Source organism: Ictalurus furcatus, unplaced genomic scaffold (genome assembly GCF_023375685.1).
Source record: "Ictalurus furcatus strain D&B unplaced genomic scaffold, Billie_1.0 scf7, whole genome shotgun sequence".
NCBI lineage: Eukaryota > Metazoa > Chordata > Actinopteri > Siluriformes > Ictaluridae > Ictalurus > Ictalurus furcatus.
The window spans coordinates 55,001-73,402 of record NW_026521056.1 but is presented as its reverse complement, the minus strand read 5'-3'; the positions used below and the strand labels follow the sequence as shown (position 1 = coordinate 73,402).

Here is an 18,402-nt window from a genome sequence, read left to right as displayed (position 1 = left end):
AAGTAATAGCAATGAGAAATACTGTTGGTTAATTAATAAATAAACAGCATAAAATATTTATTTTTAAATATCTTAAACAATAAAGAGTCCTAATTAAAAGTAGACTAACACAAACATGATCATATTAGGAAAAAGGCTAACAGCTTTCTAAGGAAATAGCGAACCAAGATTAATGTCAAACAGGATAGCTCAACACACACACACACTTTTATTTCACATTATTTAAAAGGAATTTAAGTGTTATTTACCATAATTATGAACACAAGTTGTTAAGTTGACAATCATTTTAAAATTCCGTTGCTCCATTTAGATTTTCTCCAGTAGAATACAGCCTTTTAAACCAGGAAAAATTACTAATTTTAAGTCGTATAACATTCGTAATAAGTAAAAAACGGTGTAATTACCTGTCTTTCCTCCCCACAAGGGAGTTTTAGGAAACTATCAGCTTTTAACCGTCTGTAGGTACTGTATTTGTCTGTGTTTGAGCGCCATCTGGAGGACAGATGCCATTTTGAATTGAAACTCATGCCATCTTCTAATTGTCAAAGAGGAAAATGTAGCGCCGATGTTCATCTCACTACCCAAACTGAACTAGTATTCTTCCACTGAAAATAGTACCGTGTCTTATGTTGAAAATTTTTATTGAACTTTTATTTGACTTTTGTTTTTTAAATATCAGTCCATATATGAAATAGAATATATAATTTACATTTTAAAATAAACGTGTGCGCGGGTTGATACAGCGCGAGGGAGGTTTTTTTCAAACTGCGCTTTCCTCAGGAGTATACAGTCACAGTAAGGATGTTTAAGCAAAATTTGATATTTATTTTTATAGTTCTGTTTAGAATTGTGTTCTTGTTTTTAAACTAATGCTAGTTAAATAGTTTGTAATAAGTAACGAGCAAATGCCAGCTGGTTTAAGTCAGATAATTACCTTATCTAAATTATAATAATCGACAATATTGTTCAACAAGTTTTGTACATGAAAAAAGAATTAAAAGTGCTTTGAGTATGGAAATTCTATGAATTACATTAAAAAAAAACCCTTTTGGTCGTAAACGCCTCGTTTTTTTGCCCCCCACCATGCTTAGCATGACGGTTCCACATAACGTTTTTTTGTTTTTGTCTTAACACACACAAAATTTGTATTCAATCTTCTTAATGTATTCCCAAGACGAGCTTAACTCTGCTTTATGCAAAAAAAAACTATTTAAATCGACACTTCTTCATTTAAAAACTATGTTTTTGTCAACAAGAAAAAGCGCTAACCGTCACTGCACGAGGCAGTCAGCGCTGTGTGGTGCGTGCTTATGTTTGACCTTCACAAATTGGGACAAGTTTGCATTCATTGTTGTTATTTTAGTGTATATATATTCATAGATATACTTTTGTGTTCACTTATAGTTTTGTGGAAAAAAAAATTAACTGGACCATGTCCGGACGTCGGTCCAGATCCAGATCCCGTGCGCAAGGACCGCCTCCGCAAGAACCACCTGCGCAGGACCCGATCAAGCAACTCCTCAATAACGCCACTGTTTTGTTAGGGTAACGTCTGAACTTATTCACTCTTATTCTCTGTCTCTCTCTGCGCGTTCATTACGCACCTGTTTGACTGACTGCGTTTAACGTGCAGCGCAGCACAAACAGTAAGACAACTAACTCAAGCACGCTTAGCTGCGCTGAATGCTCCAGCAGATCCAGCAGCTGGCCAAGATTAGAGCGGAGGGAGCCAAAGTGACTCTTGAGCAGAATGTACTACACTGAAATACTTCAAGCTACTTTCACACCTTACCAGCCCCTGCCCCAGTCAGAGTAACTCTTCTGCACTGTAGCTTTGTAAATAGACGTTGTTTTAGTTTGAGATGGCGTCGTAACCCTCAGGTTCGAGTTTAAAGCAGAAGCAGCGTTACAGGAACTTGTTATTAATCTCTCACTAGCTGCGTTTACATGGACAACAATAATCCACTCTTGATCCGATTAAGACCATACTCTAATTAAGAAACTACCATGTAAACAGCAATTTTTTACCTTAATCTAATTAAGGTCATAATCGAAGTAAGCAATAATCTAATTAAGACAGGTGGAGTACTCCTGTTTTAGTCGCATTATGGACGTGTAGTAGTGACATGTAAACACCTTAATCACACTATGAACGTCGTGTGAGTTTTCACCGCATTTTGTGACAGGACACGATCACACACGGCAGTTTTACGGCGAACAAGAGAGCTCGGCTGTGTCCCAAATCGCATACTTTCCTACTATAGGCCTGTAATGGGGAAAAATACATGTATCTCGGCTACTATATAGACGGTAACTACGCGATTTGGGACGCAGCCCACGGCTTCAAGCAGTTGTGTATTAGCATGTATGGCATGACAATTAACTGCACTTGAAGCGTTCGTAAAAAAATTTAATAAAAACATGCAAAACTGTACACGGTTCCATGACGAAGACAAACTGTATGTTGATACGTGAAATTCTGGAGGGACGTCGGATGGCGTGGCGCGGTGACGTAATGACGCGGGCTGTTAATCTAATTATGTTCTAAAACATGTAAAACGGGAACATGACAGGAGTATTCTAAAAGCGACGCATGTAAACACCTTAATCACATTATTATCTTACTCAGAGTAAGGTCAATAATTAGATTACTGCTGTCCATGTAAACGTAGTCACTGTGACCCGAAAGCTGCTTGTTGGATGTTTAATGTAAGATTAGAAAGTTCAGCTGGTTTATCTCCTCTCAGGTGTGTGTAAAAGAGAACCTGGCTGTGTCCTTGCAGTGTGTGATTTCTATTTCGTCTGTGTGTTTTCAGATGAAGGACGTGGAAGACGTCACCAAGTTGTGTGATGAGCTTGTGATGTTTGTGTTTCTTGATATTGCTGTACTGAATGAATTAAAAGACTTTTACTCTGTAACACTGACTTCTTGACTGTGCCGATGATGCCAAACACACCACGCTGAACTCCTGAGCCTGAACAAACAAACACACACACACTCCCCTCAGTATATACACTTCTGGTACACACTATTTTGGATTAACTACGTGTTGTTGGAGATTAAGTGTTTAATGTTTACAGCCTAAATTGTTGCCATGGAGACAATACCTGAAAGGGCAGAGCTTGCCGGTCAGCAGAAAGTTCCAGAGAGAGTTACATGGCACCTTGGAAGTGTTTCCAAAGTCCACAAAGAATACCTGTACACACACGTGTACACTCAATGTGCATTTTTCCTGTAACCACTCCATTCTCCATCACGGAGGCGCTTTAGTAGGTGTACGTGTGTGTGTGTGTGTGTGTGTATACACGTACAGATGTTACCTCCACATTACTCCCCATGACATGCAGTATTTTGGCTCTGTAGTAGTTCCCAGGTTTGGTGTGAGTTTCAGAGAAAGGGGCGAGACAGAAGATTTGGATAAAGTGAGACAGGAAGTGGGCAGAGCGCCCGTGTATTAACGGCCACTGTCAGCCACCTCGGTTTCTCCAGACTTGCCGCGTGAGCCTGTAAACCCCAGAAATGCCCGACTTTGATGACCTACACACACACACACACAAATCCTGTTAGTGCACACACACACACACACACACACACACACACACACACACAGACAGACACACACATTGAAATCCTGTTAGTGCGCACACACACACACACACACACACACACATTGAAATCCTGTTAGTGCGCACACACACACACACACACGAGCCACTGCTTTTTTTTTTTTATTTGTGCACTGAAAGTGAAAGAGGCGGAACAGACACCTCGGTGATATTGACGATAAAGACAGGGTTAGACGGAAGATTCTCCAGCTCAATGGAGCTGCTCAGAACCCCGACAGGGCTCACTGACTGATTCTGAAAATCCACATTCACCCTGAGAGAGAGAGACACACACACAGTGAGTGAGAGAGACACAGAGAGAGAGACCTGTAACAGAACAGCACTAATGTACAGAACATCATCTAAACATCACACTGTCTAGGGGATGTGGTCACATGACTACTCTCACTTAAAATGTAACTATGACTCATCTGATGATGCTCGCTGCAGTGTGTGTGTGTGTGTGTGTGTGTGTGTGTACCGTGTATATCTGAGGTGTGAGATACACTACCCCCCTGCCCAAGTCTCCACCTCTCCAGCAGGTTAAACGTTGAGATGGAGAGGAAGTCTCTGCTGCGCGAGGAGGAGAGAGAGAGAGACCTCTGGGAGAACGCCAGAACCTCTCATTGACGAGCGGTAGAACTCTACATAGGCCCTGATACACACAGACCCACAATACATGTTTATAGAAAATCACAATTAAACACACACACCTGGAGCTGTCAAAGGAGATGGATTTGATTTAACCACAGTGTCTGAAGAGAGACTGGAGCTGTTTATAGTAGAGGAATGCAAATGGAGGGAGATTACACACCTGAGAGAGAGAGAGGGAGGGAGAGAGAGAAATATTATTATTAATATTATTATTATTATTATTATTATTAATATTATTAATCCCCTAGTTAAATGGACACTGACTGAATACCACTACAGTGGTCCTGGGGTCGTTTCCATAGAGCTCCTTGGAGGCGAGCTCCTCGTCCACAGTTCCCTGGAGGAAGCAGTTCGGATAAAATGCGCCTGCAATCGCCACCTGAACAACGGAAACATCACTGATACTTAATAATAATTATTATTTATTTTCTGCAGGAGTAAGTTACACTTCTTGGACTTTGTCGTCATGGTGAAAATTTTAAACTCTGCATTTGCAATTTTACTTTGGATGCTTGTGCTTCTAAGGCTGCGAATTATGACTAATATTTATATTTACTGTATATTGGGGTGCCCACACTTTTTTGACTTGCGAGCTACTTTTAACATGACCAGCCAAAGAGATCTACCTACACTAAAAATGCGAAACATATTTATTTATATATACACTGCGTATACTTATATATATACACACACACACACACACACACACACACACACACACACACAATATATGTTCATGTACCTTGCATAACTGAATGAACCCTTATGGGACGCTACAATTCAGTACATTTTTGGTCATTACCTTACTCTGACGACGTGCACTGAATAGAGTCAGCCAGGGTTGCATAGTCCAGACAGTAGCTGCTGGTAGCCAGCCTCAAGCAGGCCTCCAAATGATGATCAGTCATTGTGGAACGGTATTTGGGCTTAATGATCTTCATGTGGGAAAAGGCTGACTCACATAAATAAGTAGAGCCAAATAATGCAGTCAAGGAGGTGGCACATTTCCTCATGTTTGGGTACTTTTCCCCTGTGAGTAAGTTCCAAAACTGTCCATGAGCCCTGGACTTCAGCTGAATGTCAGTCTGTAGTTTCAAAAAATCTCATCCTCCACTTCAGACGAGTTCAGGTGAAACAGCGTTGCAATTTTCGATGCGAGTGAATCAACCTCAACATTGTCCCTAAACGGGTAGCACATGAATGTGGAGAATGGCTCCAGTAAAGCAAAGTCTTGAAAGCGTCTGTCAAACTCTGCCCGACAGCTGTCAATCTGCTCCGTGTAGTGTGCAATGTTAAATTGCGCACAAGCCTTCCGCTGCGTCTCCAGCTCTGACGCGAGATTTTGGAAGTTCCCAAAAACATGGCGCTGCAGCTTTGAGAACAGAAGTTGCATTTTCCATTTAAAGGCATTAACTGCCTTTAATTTTTGTCTTTTCCTTGCAGCTCCAAATTAAGTTGGTCAGATCGGTAAAAAATGCTCGGTTAAAAAAAGTCCAGCAACCACTGATCATCATTGACTTGGGTGTATTCTGAATGTTTAACAACAAAAAGAAACTCCCTTATCTCCGGACAGAGCTCTCGAAATCTCTGCAGGAATTTACCCCTACTAAGCCATCTCACGTCAGTGTGTAGCAGGAGCTGAGTGGTCACAGTCTGCCTTCTCCAGATGCGCACGGAACAGCCGTCTTTGAAGTGATCTAGCACGTATAGAACAGGCGATCTTTGTTGCCACATCCATGATCTCTTTCATGTTTAGCATTCTTGCGCATAAGGCTTGTTGGTGTATTATGCAGTGGTAGTTAAGGAAGTCAGGGAAAGCATCGTCTTCCCTGCACTTGGCAATGAATCCATTTGCGCTGCCAACCATTGACTGATATCAATTTGCACACTGGGAGCTGGGTTTTGTCAATGAAGTCTTTAAAAGACTGAAAAATGTCCTCTCCCCGCGATTTCGCTCGCTAGCCTTTAGCACTGGTGTGCTTGATCGCACACGCGTGGTGAGAGAAAAGACGAGATCTCAGACTGGCTGCCCTGTACGTCAACTAACATCTTTTTTTTAATGGCGATCTACCCGCACTTCCTTCGCAATCAACCGGTCGATTGCGATCGACATATTGGGCACCGCTGCTGTATATATTTTGACCTGAAGAAAAAAGCCTCTTTATACACATATGCTGTTAAACTACACCTGTTCTACTCGTGTGTGTGTGTGTGTGTTACCTGCACTATGAATTTCTGTGTGCGCGCGCCGGTGTAGTCAGAGGGAGAAGTTTCGCTGATGTGCATGTTGAATTGTGACACTCAATTCTTCAGATCCTCAAACAAGTTGGCCACCTGTAACACACACACACCAGAAATGATAGTTAGGGATCTGTGTCAAGAAGTGTGTGTATAGATGTGTGCGAGTGAGAGAGTGAGTGAGAGTCATAACCTCTTGTATCCGTTTGATCTGAATGCAGTTCTCTTTGCCCCACTCCAGCTCATCCTAAAACACACACACACACACACACACACATCAGTACCACTTTATTTATTTCTATAATTAATTTCTATAATCCAACATGTTATAATTCAACATAACTGTCACGATCTCCTGCCTCCCATACGCCGTGTACCGGTTTAATCTATTTCCTTATTTGGTCAGTGCTTCCTGTTCTTATTACGATGTCCTCTCTCTGACTGGTTCCTATTTCTTAAATTGTGCCCTCTATCTGTACACTACACACTTGATCATGTAACACCTGGATATTTGAAGAGCATACACACACACACACACACACCCTGCGTGAAGTTGCCCCCCCACCAACACAAAACATCGGCAGAATAGTTTGTGCTGGTTTGTGCCGTAAAAAATTTCGTTTGTGCTGCTTCAGTTCTGGAGATATTAAAAGAATATTTATAGGTCATTCTGGGGTCACTCAAACCCCCCACATGCTCCAAATTCACCCCAAATGGTCTCAATAATAATAATAATAATAATAATAATAATAATAATAATAATAATAATTCAAAAGAAGAGAACTATAGCGCCTTAACCCACACTGCGCATGCGCGAAGCCAGATGACTCAGCCATTAAACTAGTAAAAGAGCTCTAGTTAGCCAGTGAAGCTAAATGTCGTTCAGCCACGTCCACTTATAAAAGTAAATCATGCAGTATTCTCAGACTGGGCAGTTATTGACAGAGTGAATTCATCGTTTTAAATAGAATCAAAAATAACATCCACCTATTTGCTAATCACATTTCGATTAGTTTGCTTATTAATTACACTGCGCATGCGTGGACTGGACTGCCTCCTCAAAAGCTAGCACCGCTAGTATATTTGTATAATATTAACATTAATATTGAACCAGAGGAGTGAATAAAAAAAGTTATAAAATGTTATTTCTCACTTCTCCTCCTCTTGTTCTTCTTCTCCGTGCGGGTGTGAGTTATCTTTGGTCGGTTCCTCGGTGATTCGGTCATTAGTGAACCAAGCTCCGAGAGTGAATCAGTGCGCCGTCACCGCCTGCTTCATACTGATACACCTGAAACACAGGTGTTAACACCGTTAACTACACACATACACACAATACAGAACAGAACGGGTTCGGTTACACAGAACCGAATAAACTCACTTTAGTTTGGGTCCAAATGGGCCAGAACTAACACTAACAACGCTTTCTGCTCCTCACTTCGACTTCTCGCGCTCGCGGTGACGTCACCAACGTAACGGGCGTTGACGTAAATTTGAATCTTTGAGGAGAAAATAAAATAAAATAAAATAAACCCAAATATTATTTCATAAAAAGCTTCTTTATTCTCTTCTTCTTAAACACGATAGAGGATAAGATATACAAATACATTAAAAAAAACAGCTTTATCATTATTTTAAATCAAATCCACTTTAAAAGTGGTCCTTTCTAATTAAATTTTAATTAAAAATATACTTCATCTTACTCTTGTTTAATTTAATTTTTTTAATTAATATTTAATTCATCGATGATTGTAGACGTGTTGAGGTTTCACGTTCTTTGTGCTTTATTATCATAAATACACACTTTGTTTAAACTTTTGAGTTTGGACACAAAATGTAAACATTCCTCATGAATCCAGAACATTCATTTGTTTATTATTTAGAAAGTAATAATTAAACAGGTGAATAAAATGATCAGATTAATCACTTGCAACATTTAGGATATGAATTTCTTGTATTGAGAGAGGTTTTTAATTATACACAGATATAAATAGATTTTATTTATTTGTAGTTTTCATATTTGACTCAGTACATTACACTACATTTACTTAATCAACTATTTATCGTTTTTTTAAAAAAAAAATTTTAACTGAATAATCATTCAAGATCAATAAAAATCTTCAAATAATCTATCAACACCATCAATACATCTAATCAGTAAATAAAAATCTACATTTATCCAGTTGATCTATTGACTGGTTTATTGAAAGTTTTACAGCTTCGGCAGGTAAAGAAGCCATGGCTTTAATCTGATCTTCTGATTTCTAATGATAATTAAATGACAAAATACAGAATTAAAGAATATCTTTATTTAAATTCAAAATCATGAATCATTTAAAAATATGGACTACAAGTCATTTCTACAAGTGTTCATACAGACAGAAAGACCAGAGATGAAACGGATTTAACAGATACAGGACAATTAGGACAAGGAAAGTGAGAAAGAATAGAATGATCATTTATTTATTATTTTAAAAAAAATACAACTGTGTTCAAGATCACAGCAAAAAGACAGTAGAGGAAACAAAGGAACAAAAATATTTCACATTTCCTGTTTAAATTCAACAGTAAAATCACATGAACTGAAGACATCGTGACTTTTTGAAACCGGTCGTTACATTTTTGAGACAAACGGAGCAGGTAGTGATGAAGAAGCTGCCTCGAAAGATCATTTCTGTTCCTCGAAGAGTAAAAAAAAAAAAAAACATTACATCCTAAATGTATGAAAAATAAACATTATGTACATTTTATGTCTAATTACAGTGAACCTGACGGAGAGTGAAGCTCACAGAGGCGAAGTGTTCACGCTACAGCAAATTTCACCAGTTGACGCTAAACTCGCTCACTTAGGAGGTGCGTTTCTCTGTCCCGGGATATTCCTAGCACTGTGTGTGAAAGCTCCTGAGATGTACAGCATGGAGACGTGTGTATGTTGATGTGTACACAGTACCAATGGTCAGGATGTACTGTTGTGTCAGAGTTTCTCGTTCTCCTGAAAAACACACGTGCGCGCGCGCACACACACACACACACACACAGTGGAATTGTAAAGCAAAACATTGGACTATATATCTTAATCACATCTCATAGTCCTTTTATAGAGTCTGAATCAGTTTGACTGATTCATTTCGAGTTGATTCAGAGTCGAATCACTTTCTAGTGAGAATCAAATACTCATCTCAGTCTAGTTCGTTTGGAAGTGTGCGACTCTCACTAGAAAATTATTTGACTCCGAATCGTCTCGAAACGAATCAAACCGATTCAGACTGGACAAATGGACTAATAGAAGAGAAAGAGCAACAGGAAAGAGGACAGCCTTCCTGCTGAAAGCAAACCGGATCAGAACCTTACATTAGATTGTTTTCTATATTTTTATTTTAAATCAGTTGTGTTGTTTTTCTTCTTTCTGCACTCGATTGAGGAAACACAGCAATGATAAATAAATAAATAAATGTATCTGTCCAGCTTCCTCCTCTTCGTCCCCCAGAATGACGTGTGGGTGACAGATTGACAGATTTAAATAAAAGATGTCTGGGCAAACTGTGACCTCCTCGAGTTAAAAGTGAGCATCCAAGGAAATTTACTGTGTTAACTGCACTACATTCTGCAGTCACACAGCACCAGAAAAAATATGTACATCTACTGTACATGTTAACACACAAAACAAGCTTTTGAGTATTAGTTACCCTGTCTTACTGTACAAGGCACCTGCAAATAATAAAGCAAGTAATTAAAAGTTCATCCATCATTTCACTTCCACTAATCAGTCTTTTGACCAGTCTAAAAATAAAAAGACTAAAAAGAAACTCAGACTTAGCAAGAAGAACTAAAAATATGTGGATGATGAAGTCTCAGTTCCACCGCAGCTTCAACAGCCCTGGATCTTCTCCTTTAAAGCTTGGAGAAGGGCACGTCTTTCGGACTCTTCTTTTCCAGGGCTGCCTGCGCTGACTTCATAAGATCCTGTGTCTGCAACATGTTCATGTTCCAAGTAGCCTGGAGACGCAGAGGAGAAATCTCAGATTTCGACCGCTCTACTTTGTGTTTGTGGCCATACTGTGTGTGCATGGGTCTACCTTGAGGCTAAAAATGCTATTCATGTCTTAAGCAGGTTCTTACCATGTAGTCTAGGCTCTCAGTTACACTGTGGTCTCAGGAGTAGAGGAGGTTGATTTTGGTTCCCTGGACAGCGACGCGACTCCGGCCTGCAATCTCACCTGCTATTTCCAGAGCTCCAGCAATCATTGACTATCAGGGAACACACGACTGCAGAGATGAACAGAACACACACTTACCTTCATTTATACTAAATAATTAAGCTACATGAAAAAAAAAAACCTTATATACAGGTTTGACCTTATATACAGCCACAATACCAACTGTAACAGTGCTGACTTCTCAAAATACAGGTTTTTATTTCCTGAAAAGGAACAGTGTGTCATATGAGGTTTCCACTTGAGAGTGACATGTACAGTGTCCTCCACTAATATTGGCACCCTTGGTAAATATGAGCAAAGAAGAAAACCTTTTGTTAAAAAAAAAAAAATTCACAAAAATACTCTGCTCTCATGGACAAACAATTGCAAACACCACAAGTTTATAAAAAATATTTGTTAAATAGGTGTACAACAATTATTGGCGCCCCTATGAATCCATGAGAAATGTATTTGAAGTATATTCCCCTTGATATTTTACTTTTTTGTACACTTGGGAAAATAGGAACAGGACATTGTTCAACCATGACTTCCTGTTTCACAGGGATAGGTAACGCATAAGCCAAATTCTCTTACTCATTCAGAACAATAAGTGAGGCCAAGATACATTCAGTGGTGCTTGAAGGTTTATGAACCCTTCAGAATTTTCTATATATATGAATAAAGATGACCCAAAACATCAGATTTTTACACAAGTCCTAAAAGTAGACCAAGAGATCCCAATTAAACAAACGAGACAAAATGATAATATTTGGCCACAGACAGATTGTGCACAAATGGAGGAAATTCAAGACCATCATTTCCCTCCCCAGAACATATCAACCAACAAAGATCACTCCAAGAGCAAGACAAGTAGTAGTCTGTAAGGTCATAAAGGAGCCAGGGTAACATCTATGCAACTAAAGGCCTCTCTCTCATTGTAGTGAAGGTAAGGGTTCTGTTTAGTTTGACTTACCTAGGGCTGCTCCTATCACACAAACCATTGAAGTGAATAGCATGGAGGTGGTATTTGAAGTTAATGCAGGCTGTGGAGTGATCATCAGTAAAGATCAACATTCAAAGATGTGGGGGGGGGGGGCCTACAGAAATCATTTGTTGCATCAGCTGGTAAATACAGTAGCAAATGTACCAGGTCATAAATTGGCTAACGTATTGGAGAGACAATCCGAGGTGTTCAAAGAAGAGTTGGGTCCACTGCTGGAGAGAGAACTCCAGAGGCTGGTGGAAGACAAGATCATTGAACCAATGCAGTTTGCAGAGTGGGCAGCTCCCATTGTTCCAGTCAGAAAACTGATGGTTCTACCCCAATTTGTAGGGATTATAAATTCGCAGTAAATCCAGCTCTAGTGTGGAGCAGTATCCAATTCCCAAGGTAGAAGATTTATTTGCTCAGTCGGCAGGAGGAAAAATTCTCCAAACTGGACATGACCCATGCGCATCAGAAGATAATGCTGCACAAAAACTCCAATAAGTACGTTACAATCAACATGCACAAGGGATTATGTACTTACAACAGGCCACCATTTGGAGTTGCTTCAAGTCCAGCGATCTTCCAGCGCACAATAGAAGGGATTCTGCAAGACATCGCACGCGTCACAGTTTATCTGGATGACATTTTAGTCTCAGGGGCTAATGAACATCTGCAGAGCTTGGATGAGGTACTGAGTAGGATAGAAAAGAGTGGACTGAGACAAAAAAGGAGCAAGTGTGAGTTCATGGGAGAAGTAGAGGTATTTTTAGGTCACAACATTAATGCCATAGGATTACAGTCGAAAGACAGGTCCTATATTATGTTTGAGGAAGCTGGCATTGTAGCCGTGAAATCAGCTAACATTATGCTCCATGTAATGTTTGCGATATCCAGTTATTTGTTAAACGCTAACGCATTGCAATGTTATAAACTACCTCCTAATGGACCACCATGCATCTCCATTCAGCCCGTGTCCTGTCAACTAAATGTAGCCTCATGTCACTAATAATTATTCACATGTTCATGCTTTTAATAAATCTTTTTATCCTGCCACCATATCAGTGAATTTAAACTAATGCTTGCATTCAGAGTATAAGGGGTGTGTGTGCGTTTAGGAGTGCACCTTAGCACTTATTAGTCATGGTCAGAGTGTTTGAACTAAAATATCCCTCTCTCTCTCTGCCAGTATCAGCCAGAGGAGGATGCCCTCCAGGAGTTTTTAATTTTATAATTTTTTTTAAATCTCTCTTTTTTTTTTTAAATAAAAAGCACATCGTGGTATTGAGCATCGTGTACTTTTGGTGGTATCGGTACCGACGACTAGATTTTTGGTATCGTGACATCCCTAATATGTAAGGAAATGATGAACTCTGCATACAGGGAGGCTTTGTGTTATGGGGGACTCGCGTAGTGATTCCACATCCGCGGCGTGCGGCTCTTCTAAGACATCTACACGAAACCCATCCGGGAATTACCAGGATGAAAGGCCTGGTGCGTAGCTATATGTGGTTGCCACACTTGGATGCAGAGGTGGAAGCATTGGTCAAATCGTGTGCAGTCTGTCAGGAAAACAGAAACGCTCCGGCAAACGCACCACTGCACGCGTGAGAGTTGCCAGAGCAACCGTGGAGAAGGATTCACATTGATTACGGTGCACCGTGGATGGGTAGAATGTTCTTGATCGTGGTAGAGGCATTCTCAAAATGGATAGAGGCTTATCTGTTAATCAAGTCTACATCCACAGTTACCATTCAGTGCTTAAGACAAACCTTTAGCCAACACAGGATACAAGAAGTAGTGATGTCAGACCATAGCAGTTTCTTTGTTTTTTACCAGTGCTGAATTCCAAGAGTTTATGGAAAGAAACGGCATCAAACACAAGCACAGCACCCTACCATGCATCTTCCAGTGGTCTGGCTGAAAGGGCCGTTCAAACATTCAAAACCCTGAGGAAAGAGAGTGCTGGAGAGTCTGTTGAAAAAGCTAGCCAGAGTGCTGTTCAGTTACCGAACGACGCCACAGTCGACCACTGGCAAATCAGCCGCTAAACTGCTGTGTGGAAGGAAACTGGTCTACACAGGGTCTCATTGAGACAAACAATTGAGACAAAAATGGTACCATGACCAACATGCAAAGGAAAGATATCTCGTGGTGGGTGACCCAGTGTATACTAGGAACTTCAGCTCTGGACCTACTTTTATTCCAGGAACAGTTCAGAAAAAGACTGGTCCTGTATGGTGCACAGTAGCATTGGGAAGTGGGCAAGTAGTGCACTGACATACTGATCAGGTGAGAGACAGGCACAATGCAACAATAGCACCAGAGTTGTTAAGACACTTCACAGCCAGATGTTGACATTCCAGCGCATTCTACAAAAGACTCAGGTTCTTCATTCTCTGAGGAAAGTCACAAACAAAAACTGGGAGGAACTTCTGAAGTGGCTGTGTCAGAAACTTTCCTTGGGATGGAAAACCCTGAGTTGAGAAGGTCTACACATACTAAATCTCCAAGCTATCTGAAAGATTATAATTCACGTAGTGGTGAGTTCCGCAACCGCAGGACAAGAATGAACCCAGGAACTGAACTGAATCTCAAGAGAAAGTGGGGCATGCAATAAGACAATGGCCCAAAACAAAAAATGGTTAAAGAACAATAAAGTTATTGGTTTGGAATGGCCAAAACTGATGTCCAAGCCCATGTGCAGGACTAATCAACAGTTACTGGAAATGTTTAGTTGCAGTTATTGCTGCACAAGGGGGTCAGACAAGATACTGAAGGCAAAAGGTTCACATACTTTTGCCACTCCCAGATATGTAATATTGGATTATTTTCTGCAATAAATAAATGACCAAGTATAATATGTGTCACGTTTGTTTAAATGGGTTCTCTTTGTGTAGTTTTAGGACTTGTCTGAAAATCTTGTGTATATTTATGTGGAAATATAGAAAACTCTAAAGGGTTCACAAACTTTCAAGCACCACTGTAGCTGTGATGTGCAGCAAAAGGTTGTTGAGCTTCACAAAATGGGAGGTGTCTATAAGAAAATAGCACAAGCATCGAAAATGCTCATTTTCATCATCAGGGCAATAATTAAGAAGTTCCAGTCAACTGGAAATGTTATGAATCAACCTGGAATTGGACGTGTGTCCATATCGTCTCAACACACGGAAGAGGACGGTTCGAGTGGATAAAACATCTCCAAGGATCACAGCTGGAGAACTGCAGAAGTTAGTTGTGTCTTGGGGTCAGAAAGTCTCCAAAACTACAATCTGAAGTCACCTACATCACCACAAGCTGTTTGGAAGGGTTTCAAGAAAAAAGCCTCTACTCTCATCCAAAAACACACTCAGGTGTCTTCAGTTTGCCAGACACTACTGGAACTTCAAATGGGATCGGGTTCTATGGTCAGATGAAACCAAAATAGAGCTTTTTGGTAATAAACACCAGAGGAGGTTTTGAAGCACACAGAGAGGTAGCCGTATGGAAAAGTACCTCATGCCCACGGTTAAATATGGAGGTGGATCTTTAATGTACTGGGACTGTTTTTCTGCCAGAGGACCTGGACATATTGTTAGGATACATGGCATCATTGACTCTACCAAATATCAACAGATATTAAATAAAAACCTGACTGCCTCTGCCAGAAAGATTAAAATGGGCCGTGGTTGGATCTTCCAGCAGGACAGTGATCCAAAACATACATCAAAATCAACACAAAAACGCTTTACTGACCACAAAATCAAGTCATTTAACACTAATGAGCAGTATTAAAAATATTAACATGGATATCTGAGTCTGATAATAAAATTAACTTCTACTTACAGTCAAATTGTGTAGTGTTTATGACATTTAACACCCTTCCGTCCAAAAGAAACCAAAAGGGGGTACAAACTTTTACACTCCACTGTATTTGGTTGAAATTGCGCTTATAGAACAACTGAACAGCAACGTTTCCATACAGGTTTTAGTGAAAAGTTTAACAATAGCAACTTGACTTGAAATGGATGATGTTTCATTAGCGTGGCCTGTGCCCAAATCCTGCACGACTGCGTATCTAGGTACACTACACACGGTCTGAACGAATGGAGTCTCTACCGCACCTAGTGCACTAGAGATAGAGATTCCATACAAGGTGATTTGGGACGGAGCCAGTGCACAGAAACCGTTTCCCTGCGAGAGGCGCAGGTGGAGCTGGAGCTGTGTGACTGATTTGTGCACCTGTGACTACAGAACTACCTCAAGTCTCCACACAGAGAGCTGTTCAAGAGAAAAACACTCCTAAAGAACAAATCACTGCGCCAGCGAGACATCAACCCTTTAACTAGACGTTCATCCCAATTCCACACAAATACCGCGGAACTATTTAGGGCTGAGAGACAGTTCAAAAAGCACTGAAAATAAAGTGTTAGTAACGAGGCCGCGTTGCTGGTCACGCGCGGTGTAGACGCGCTGATACAGAGTGTAGCGCGAGTAAGATCTGTAATGTCTAATTCAAACATTATGATCAAAAGTAAAATAATGTCTAAAGACACCGAGATACAGAAACCACAAGGTGCAGTGAAAGTGAGATTTTATTATTCATTTAGGACTGGAGTTTAATTCGGTGCTTTTTATGCATCCATAAAAAATAATGCTATCTATCTAACTATTTATAAATGTTTATGTATATTTATCTTATTTAGTTAGTTTACATTTATATTATATAAGTACTTATGCATTATTTTTTTTATGGATGCACAAAAAGCACCGAATTAAACTACAGTCCTAAATTAATTAATTATATATATGTGTATATGTATATGTATATATATATATAATATGTGTGTGTGTGTGTGTGTGTGTGTGTGTGTGTGTATTGGGTTCTTTTCTGTTTTGGACAAACATCTGTGTAAAGTTTTAGTCTGAATTTATATTTGTAACACTCAGTTTGTGGATTTTATTTTAAATAAACAAAAAAAGGCACTGAAAGTTTGCCCCGCCCCCATCAGATTAATCGAAAAAATAATCGACCAATTAATCGATTGTGAAAATAATCGTTAGTTGCAGCTCTAATAATAAGCTGCATCATGAAATAGATTTTTTAACAAAAGAAATCTTGATTATTTTCAAAATAGAGTTGTCTTTGAGAAGAAGAATGGAGTGTAATATAGTGTGAATCATAAAAATTCTATTTCATTTCTATTTGTTTACAGAAAGACTTCAGCAATAAAAGCAGCATTTTGCTGTAGTTGTTAAGGGGCCGTTTACACCACAACGTTTTCAAATAAAAACCGAAAACTTTTGATGCGGTTTGGCTGTTCGTTTCCATGACGACGGCGTTTCGGGGTCTGAAAACTTTGGAAAACGGGTTTCAAAGGACAAGTTTTTGAAAACGATGCCGTTATCATCTCCGGTAAATCATGTAAATTATTATCCAGAAAAACCACAGCTCCTCCGTTTACTTGTATTTGTTTACAGCGCGGTCTTTCCCTCATCAATATGGCGGACATGTTGACGTGGATTCTTACGTGCGCATGCGCGTAGTATTTCTTTACAAAGTGACCTCGCCAGCTACACACACACACACACACACACTTTGTCCTTTTTGTGTTTATTTCTTGAGAAATAGAAGCTCGAATGTGCAGTGAATGTCCAATATAAACCCAACTTCACCTCAGTTTAGCAGTTTATACATTAAAAACATTACAGAAATATAAAGTTATTTTAGCTGCTAAATGACTTAGCCACTTTTACACTCACTGTTGTTTATTTTATTTGCTATAAGCAGGGAGCAAACAATGGATTTTAGGATAAAGTAAGGTTATGCTTAAATAGTGCCGCTAAAACAGAATAACAAATCTCTCCTCATGAGTTACATAGTGCACTACATAGGGTGTAGACTGTCATTATTTCATCCCTAATGTAGTGCACTTAAACCGGAAATGACATCAATTTGGGATTCGGCCACACAGCTTCCGTTTAACTTATCTCGGGTTTAAAAACAGAACGGAGTTTTAATTCCTCAAACACAGACAAAATAACCAGCTTTTACTTTTAAAATGGATCAAACCTAACTGTAAAACTGTCAGAAATAATTTAATCTGGAGATGATTAGTTCGGTGTAATAACTCAACTGCTCAGGAGATACCCGCTGCAGCTTTTTCTTCTTCTGTGATTTCTACTGGTCGGAGACGCAGCTGTTAGGCGCGTTACCGCCACCGCGTGGATTGGAGGATATAGTTCCAGGTTGGAGGAAGCCTAACCTAACAAATTTACACCAATAATTTCCACTCATGGTTTTATTAGATCCTATTTATTATTCCAGTGGAGTTTATGACTTCTTCATGAATGCCAGCAGTGAGTCGTTCACTGTGTCTTACCCAGATATACTGAGTGAACTACTGAGTCACCACAACCTCAATCTCTAAATGTTTAACAGCAAAAAGCATTCAATTCTGGTGACTTTGGGAGTATTTATTTATTTATATGATCATATAATGAAACAAACATTAACATAAGCATGTGCTGCACAACATTTCATTAGTTTAATTTTACATTTTAATTTACTGTAAAGCGCTTTGCTAAATTTTGCTACGTAAACTTTTTTAGGTATTAAAACTGGTTACTGTTCGATTGATGACAAACTCCATATTTTTATACCTTGGAGCTCCGTGTTACCATGGTAATTTATAAACAATTACTAACAACATTAACTTCATCAATGCAAGTTTACATTTTATTTGA

At 39.6% G+C, this 18,402-nt stretch overlaps 1 protein-coding gene across 6 annotated transcripts in view; it reads right to left on the bottom strand.

Annotated features, from left to right (window-relative positions):
• The window catches only part of LOC128605009 (E3 ubiquitin-protein ligase UBR2-like), a 50,104-nt gene that overhangs the window by 25,075 nt on the left and 6,627 nt on the right, over positions 1 to 18,402 (bottom strand). Inside the window, exons 3-10 of one of the 6 annotated variants that reach the window (XM_053620115.1) lie at positions 12,221 to 12,283; positions 10,615 to 10,761; positions 9,342 to 10,491; positions 4,525 to 4,639; positions 4,088 to 4,420; positions 3,769 to 3,880; positions 3,109 to 3,538; positions 2,927 to 2,975 (exon numbers count right to left, since the gene is read on the bottom strand). The gene's annotated coding sequence lies outside the window, so the exon portion shown is untranslated. Of the gene's footprint in view, positions 1 to 2,926; positions 2,976 to 3,108; positions 3,539 to 3,768; positions 3,881 to 4,087; positions 4,421 to 4,524; positions 6,595 to 6,691; positions 6,746 to 7,651; positions 8,506 to 9,341; positions 10,492 to 10,614; positions 10,762 to 12,220; positions 12,284 to 18,402 lie in introns of those variants that run through there. The other 5 variants (XM_053620117.1, XM_053620118.1, XM_053620119.1 and 2 more) reach the window with 5 other exon arrangements.